The 7,966-nt window shown below is 45.9% G+C and overlaps 1 pseudogene; it reads left to right on the top strand.

The window, feature by feature from the left end:
• The first annotated feature begins 4,220 nt into the window (after positions 1–4,220).
• Positions 4,221–4,845, top strand: LOC115070247 (annotated as a pseudogene).
• Positions 4,846–7,966: the final 3,121 nt, after the last annotated feature.

Here is a 7,966-nt window from a genome sequence, read left to right as displayed (position 1 = left end):
GAGAACGAGGTGGCCTTTGTCCTCTCGCTGGATAACACCAGAGGAGACTGATGGGCTGTTAGGTGACAGAGAACACTGAACAGTGACGAAACAGCGATACCACTTACGTGGTTTCACAATCTTAGGACAGGCCCATAGTTACCTCTACAGGTTCAGTATCCCATTCATCACACTGGACAGAACAGTTGCAAAGAAAACCAGTAATGCTGTGTTAGGTGCTGATGTAGCCACCCAGGAACTAGCATGTTTATTTATAGAACATGCCAGCCAGCAAAGCAGGGTGCATTTCTTTTAGTCTAGTTATCGCTTCTTTTTTAAAATTATTTCTTAAACTGGCACATGCAATATTGAGTTTGACTGCAACATTCTTGTCTTGTGTATCGCACTCCTGCTCGCAGTGGTTTGACGTCCCCCCCCAGGCTCCAGGCATTTACATTTTGTCCCCAGGTGGTGGAGCTGCTTTGGGAGGTTTTAGGAGCTGTGGCCTTGCTGGAGGAAGCATGTCATTGTGGGCGGGCTTTGAGACTTCTTAAGCCTTGCAATCTCCAGTCTCTCTCTGCTTCCTGTGCCTGCTTGAAGGTGTGCTGTCTCCTCCCGACACCTGCCAGGTGTCCCCCAGTGTTATGGACCCTGACCCTCTAACCATAGCCAAACAAATTCTTCTCAAAGTTGCTTGGTTACGGTGTTTTATCACAGCAACAGGAAAGTAACCAATGCAGTGCTCTAACCCTGCTCCCCTGCCTGCCTTTTCTCCCCTCTCTCTCACTTCTACCCCCTTTTCACCCCAAGTGTAGCTCCATGTACTTACACACACACACACACACACACACGGATTCCACATCTGAGAGAAACGTGATATTTGTGCTCCTGGCTCTGGCTGATTTCACTGAACAAGGCGATTTCCAATTTTACCCATTTTCCTGCAAGCGACATATTTTTGTCCTTCTTTATGGCTGAATAAAACTCACTGTGTATATATACACAGCACATTTTCTTTATCCATTTGTCTGTGGATGAGCATCTCAGCTGATCAGCATCTTAACTGCTGTGAACAGTGCTGCAGTAAACATGCACTCAGATCCCTGAGCCTCACTGCCTTGGGCCTAGACCCAGGAGTGGCACCTCTGATCATAGGATAGTTCTAGTTTTAGGTTTTATTCTTTTAGGAACTGCTGTATTAATTTCCATACTGAAAGCTGTAGTTTATATTCTCTGCAACAGCATGTTAGAGTTTAGAATACATATTCTTTTCTAGGACCCAGAAAACACATACAGACCACACTGAGTGTTGTGGTATGTGCCTATAATTTTAGCATTTGGGAGCTGAGGCTGGAGCATCATGAGTTCAAGGCCAGCCTGTGTTATAGTGAAGCCTTGCATTGGGAAAACAAACAAACTCCAAATCTAAAACCATGCAGAGTATTTGATCTCTAATGACAATGGAATCAAACTGGAAATCAGTAATGGAAAGATAACAGGAAAATCTCTAATCATTTGGAAGCTAAGAAGTACCCTTCTTTGTAATCCAAAATCTCAAAAATTTGTTTAAAAATAGAGAAAAATATAACATGAAAACTTGTGGGGTGCGGTAAAAGCAGAATCACTGAGGAAATTCATAGAACCGACTGTTCAGAAAATAAGAAAAATGAAAAGAGCAACCTTGCCTGCCTCCTCTGGAAACTTGAGCAAGGAGAGCCAAGCCAGTCTAAAATGAACAGAAGAAAAACCACAAACAGAGCCAGTGGCAATGAAAGCAAAGAGGAGAACGGGTGATGGGGGAGTTGGCTTCTCCAAAACAGCAGCAAAATGCCTCTAGCAAGGATCACATGGAGAAAGAGAATTATCAGTGTCGGGAAGAAGTAAGTGTTGTCCCTGTAGACTCGTCAGAATCAGAGGAATAGCAAAATCTGTACAACACACAACATGTAAATCTGATGACTTCAGTTAAACAGAGCAACTGTGTTTCCATAGGTGAATGGTTAAGCAAATGGTGGTGCATCCGTACATGAAATACTATTCAGCAGGAAAAAGGAGCGAACTGCTATTACGCACAGCCTGAGTTGCTCTCACACTTTGTATGAGGTCATTATTATAAGGTTCTGGAAACCAGTCTTATGAGGGTGAAAACTGGGGTTAGAGAGGCAGGTGGAGAGATGGGGGAGGAGCATGAGGAGGTCTTTGTATGATGGAATGGCTTTCCATCTGTAAAAAAATATATGTTAAATTATGTATGTGCATGTGAGTGCAGGTGCCTTTGGAGGCCAGAAGAGGGCACCAGATCCCCTGGAGCTGGAGTCCCAGGTGTTGGTGAGCCATCTGATATGGGTGTTGGGAACCAAAATTATACCCTCTGTTAGTACAGTAAACATTCTTAACCACTGATGGCTTCCATCTTCATTGTGAGAGTAGATGTATGAATCTGTTCATGTGGTAAAATGATGCAGCACTATCCACACACACTGTACCAGTGTAAAATCCGTGGTCTGACACTTCATAGCAGCTATGTAATTCATAGAACTGACTGTTCAGACCACTCGGCATGAATGGGGAGAAGCATGCAGACTCTTGCAGTGCTAGCTTTGTTATTGTGTTCCTATGACCAGTAGATGGCACCTTCACTAAGCTCCTGTAACACACTATCCTGTCTCTGTGTCTATGTGATGCCTCTCCCCAAGACCCCACAATCAGTGTGTACTGCAGTCCAGGCTTATGTGTGAAATGCAGGAGCGTGATGGTCCTCTGGCATCTTAGTAAATTCTGCAGGATTCTGTGCTTATCATCCAAGCTGTTGGGAGCTCCACTGTGAAGAGCCGCTTTGGAAACTGGGACAGAACTTGCCAAGAAGAGCTTGTCATGACTGATCTAACAATTCACAGGTAGAGAAGACATGACAATTCTGTATCAAGACTCAGGGAGCAAAACCAAGACCAGTGGGTGGAAAGTATGGAGAATGACACCAATGACCCCAGGACTTGGGATAAGGGAATCCCTATCAGTGTCCAGAGAGGAAACAGCCCAGGTCTTCTCTAGTTCATATGGACCTGGCATGATGAACAGAGACTTGGTGACCCTTGTCAGAGGTGCTGCTGGTGAGGGCACCTAAGTGTCTGAAGTGGGGACTCTAGGGCGCCTTATCACCTACCAGGTCAGGTTGTATGAAACAAATCTAAGAGCAGGGTAGATCACACCCAACAAAACCCTGAGATGGACCATTTATCTATCTGCACTATTTTAAGAAAATTAAAACCAAGCAAGATTTTGTGGGGTTCCTGAAGGACTCACATTATAAACCACAAGTTCCAGGGTAGACCACACAGGTTCAGGGGCAGTGGTCTGTCAGAATTGAGAGCAGCATTGGATCAGAATGGGTGACTCCTGGGAAAGACCTGGCTCTGATGTGGCTCTGGGGGTGCAGCTGACATCCCCGCAAAGCCTTAGACACCTGGGAGAGGCCCTGTGGACCCAGTGGGTTCCCTGCCACCTGCGGCTTCAGGTTCCCTTCATTTAAACCATAATCCCTTTCATTATGTTGTTCCAGCAAACGTGCTTTCCTCAGATCAAAGCAGATTCCGATGACACGTCAGGACTGTGGGCGTGGGGTGGCGTGGGCAGGAAACATTAGACAGACTTGTAGGGACTTTCCCAGGATGGTGGCCACGTTGACTTACTTGTCAGCATTCCAAGCAGCTGGGTGCAGCTGTGGACAACATTTGCACCCATGACATTTCTTTTTGGAACGACTCTCAGAATGGTGGTGGCCTAGAGCCCAGGTTAGTTTGTATAACAAATGCCTCATGAACAAAGGCTGTGCACTTCCATGTCATGGCTGGAAGTTCATGGGAGCTAGAGCTTTCTTTTTTTTTTTTTTTTTTCCATGATCAAGTAGGCTTTATTCCAGAGATGCAGGGATGGTTCAATATACCTAAGTCAATAAATGTCATAAATCATATAAATGGACTCAAAGACAAAAATCACATGGTCATCGCAATAGATGGCAGAGAAAGCCTTTGACAGAATTCAACATGCATTTACGTTCAAAGTCCTAGAGGGAATTGGACTGGAGGGAACATAACTCAACATAATTAAAGCTATATACAACAGAGTTCGGAGCACTGGCCACTCTGCTCTGACCACTCTCCTCAGTGTCCACAGCACTGCCTATTCCTTTCCTGCACAGTGATCCAGTGGCCAGGAATTCACCATGTCTACTCTCAAGATGCATGCCAGAGAGATGTTTGACTCGTGGAAATCCCACCGCTGAGGTTGATCTCTACACCAGAAAAGGTCTCTTCCAAGCTGCTGTGCCCAGTGGTGCCTCAGCTGGTATCTATGAGGCCCTGGAACTCTGGGACAGTGATAAGACATGCTACATGGGGAAGGCTGTCTCAAAGCCTGTTGAGCACATCAGTAAAACTGTTGTACCTGCTCTAGTTAGCCAGAAACTGAAAGTTGTAGAACAGGGGAAGATTGACAAACTGATGATTGAAATGGACAGGACTGAAAATAAATCTGTTTGACATGAATGCCATCCTGGGAGTATCCCTGGCTGTCTGCAAAGCTGGTGCTGTAGAGAAGGGCGTGCCCCTGTACCGACACATCACCAGCCTGGCTGGTAACCTTGAAGTCATCCTGCCAGTCCCAGCTTTCAACGTGATCAACAGTGGTTCTCACGCTGGCAACAAGCTGACCATGCAGGAGTTCATGATCCTCCCTGTGGGTGCTTCCAGCTTCCAGGAAGCCACGAGCATTGCAGCAGAGGTTTACCACAATCTGAAGAACATCATCAAGGAGAAGTATGGGAAAGATACCACCAGTGTGGGTGACAAAGGAGAGCTTGGGAGCTAGAGCTTTCATAGTCAATTGGGAGGTGCATTTGGGGAGAAGGGGTTCATGATGTAAAATGAACCTCAGAGCCCCCAACTCGCCAAGGACCTGCCAAGGAGGGAGGAGGATGCATTTGAGTCACTGCTAGTTCTGCTGTCTCTTGGCCCGCTCCACGTCACTGTTCTCCCCTTCCTCCGTGGAACCAGTGCCTGAAGCGGGCTCCTGCAGGCCTGCTTCTCACCCACAGGAGGTAGATTTTGTTGTCCTTCAGTTCTGTTCCTGTTCATGAGGTCTTTGAAAGTGATTAAAAGAAATATTGCTATTTTTTTTCCTAGAAATTTTTATGAAAAAAATCAGAAACAAAATATACGTCAATCAAATGTGGATACTGCCCCCAGGACACCAGGGTCCTGGGAAGCTGCGTTACAGCTGGGGGTCCCGGTCTACAGTTTCCTAAAACTTTTTACAGTTCATCCTTTTAAAAAGTTGGCATTAAATCCAACAGCTTCTTTCTGGGACAGGATTGGAATGGAACCTCAGGATTGAACCGAACCGAATCTCGGGGTTATCTGCCTTGGGGATCTTGAGAAGGTAATGCCCTTTCTTTTAAGTACTTGGAGATCTTCTGGTGCAGATACCCCGCTCTTGGGAAGAGCCTTCTCTAGTATCTTATCCCGAGGGAGAGGTGGGCGGGCTGTGCCAGCATCTGAAGGCTCCCGGGAAGCCGTCACCCTTGCCAGTCCAGTCCTTACCAGCCCCACATCAAAGCTCACTTGCAAATGGGAACTTGGACTCCCCGGGTAACACTGGCCAGCATGCCGTGGTAGAGCTATTTATAATGAGGATGGTTTTAATGGGTTTTCCCACCGCTCTTTGTAGTGAGTGATACTCTTGACTTTTATGAAGACACAAGTCCTGTGGAGATGATCTGGAGCCAGCAGGTTCCGTGGTTCACCTTCTTTTCCTGCTGCCACCAGCAGGTAGAGGTGGAGGGCCCTCTGTCTCTTTGATAGACTCCAGCTCTTAATATTTACTTTTATTTTTAAAGAATGAAGAAATTAGGGGACTGGAGAGATGGCTCAGTGGTTTAGAGTGCTGGCTGCTCTTGCAGATGACCCAGATTCAATTCCCAGCACCCACACGGCGGCTAACAACTGTCTGAAACTCCAGTTCCAGGGGATCCAATACCCTCTTCTGACCTCTGTGGGCACTGCATGACATGAGTGCATTTACATATATGTAGGCAATACACTCATAAAGTATAAATTAATACACATTACTACACATAAAATATAAATAATAAAATATTTTTTAAAAGAATGAAGAAATTAGCATTATATTTTGTACTTTCCAAAAGGCAGAGGAGCCTTTGAATGCTGCTAGTTTCTAAAAATAAAAACCAGGAGACTTCTCATTTCATTGAGTGTTCTGTGTTCAGGTTTTGTGGGTCAGCATTTAACCTTTTACTTACTGGCTATACATATATGTATTCTATAATATGCAATACTCTATACAATGTACACACATATATAATATGTGTGTATTTATATACATGGTGATTCTTGAACTCTCATGTCTTTCTTTCCTTCAGAATCAACTCCCAAAAAGGAGATGGTTTGGAAAAAACTCGTTTTATTTTTTTAGACTTTCAAAAGTTAGACACTTGTTTTCTCTAAGAAAAAAGAAATTAAGGCCGGGTGTGGTGGCGCAGGCCTTTAATCCCAGCACTTAGGAGACAGAGGCAGGTGGATACCTGTGAGTTCAAGGCCAGCCTGGTCTACATAGTGAGTTCCAGGTCAGCTACAGGGCTACAGGGAGACCCTGTCTCAAAGAGACCAAAAAGTAATTAAAGAAAAGAAGAAAGAAAGAAAGAAAGAAAGAAAGAAAAGAAAGAAAAAGAAAGAAATTAGTATATCTACACCACAGATTTGTGTGTGTGTCTGTGTGTGCGCGCTCACCCCTAAGTGCTTGTGTGAGGTTAGAGGGTCACATCTGGTGTCTTCCTCTATGACGTTTCCCTTTTGTTTTTGAGACCCTGTCTCTCACTGAACCTGAAACTTTCTGGTTCAGCTACGTTACCTGGACGGTGAACTCCTGGGATCTGCCTGTCTCCACATCCCCAGTGCTGGGGCTGCAGACAGGCACTGCGCCCACCTTTACATGGGTGTTTGGATCCAAACTCAGGTCCTTATGCTTGTGCAGAAGAACTCACTGCTCCATCTCCCCAGCCCCGAGACCACAAATTCTTCAACTTGAGAGCTCTTCCCCTTGCACATCCTCTCCATTTGCACATCCCTCCCCTCTTGCACACCCATTCCCCCTTGCACACCCCCTTGCAGACCCCTCCCCCTTGCACACACCCTTTGCACACCCCTCCCCCTTGCACACCCTTCCCCTCTTGGACACCCATTCATTCTGCCTTGCACACCCCCTTGCACACCTCTCCCTCTTGCACACCCCTCCCTCTTGCACACCCCTCCCCCCTTGCACACCCTTCCCAGTAGTCTTCCTCTTTCAAGCCACATGATTCTCCTGCCCTTTCTGCCCTCTTCCTTAAGCCTCTTTCTCACCTCTCACGGGCTCCTTCCTAGCGTCATAGCACTCACCCACGCTCACTCACACAGAAATGTATGTTGGGAGCAAGGATCCCTGGGAGAGAAAGCATGTGCTGTTTGAGCCTGGTTTACCTCACATAATATTTTCCAGTTCCATCCATTTTCCTGCAAATTTCATGATTTCATTTTTCTTTGCAGATGAGTACAAGTTCATTGTGTTACACACATGCCTTCATGGTCTGTGCACGCATCTCGATAGATACCTGGGCTTGTTCCGTCTCCTTGCTGCTGTGAGTAGAGCAGCAGCCAACTTGGGTGTGCAGGTGTCTGATCGGATGGAGTTCTTGGGGTGGCAGATCTGGGTCATACGGTAGTTCTATTTTTAGCTTCAGTAGTTAAAGTGTTAAACATCCTCAGCCATGAGGGAAATACAAATTAAAACTACATTGAGATTCCGTCTCACCCCAGTCAGAACAGCTACCATCAGAAAAAGAAATGTCAGCAAATGTTGGTGAGGATGTGGGGAAAAGGAGCTCTTACCGTTGGCGAAGCTGTCACTGTGGACATCAGTATGGAGGTGTCTTGAG

Source organism: Nannospalax galili, unplaced genomic scaffold, assembly GCF_000622305.1.
Source record: "Nannospalax galili isolate Female #2095 unplaced genomic scaffold, S.galili_v1.0 scaffold15, whole genome shotgun sequence".
In the NCBI taxonomy this organism is placed as follows: domain Eukaryota; kingdom Metazoa; phylum Chordata; class Mammalia; order Rodentia; family Spalacidae; genus Nannospalax; species Nannospalax galili.
The sequence above is the reverse complement of the archived record's forward strand: the minus strand, read 5'-3'. Positions and strand labels throughout refer to the sequence as shown.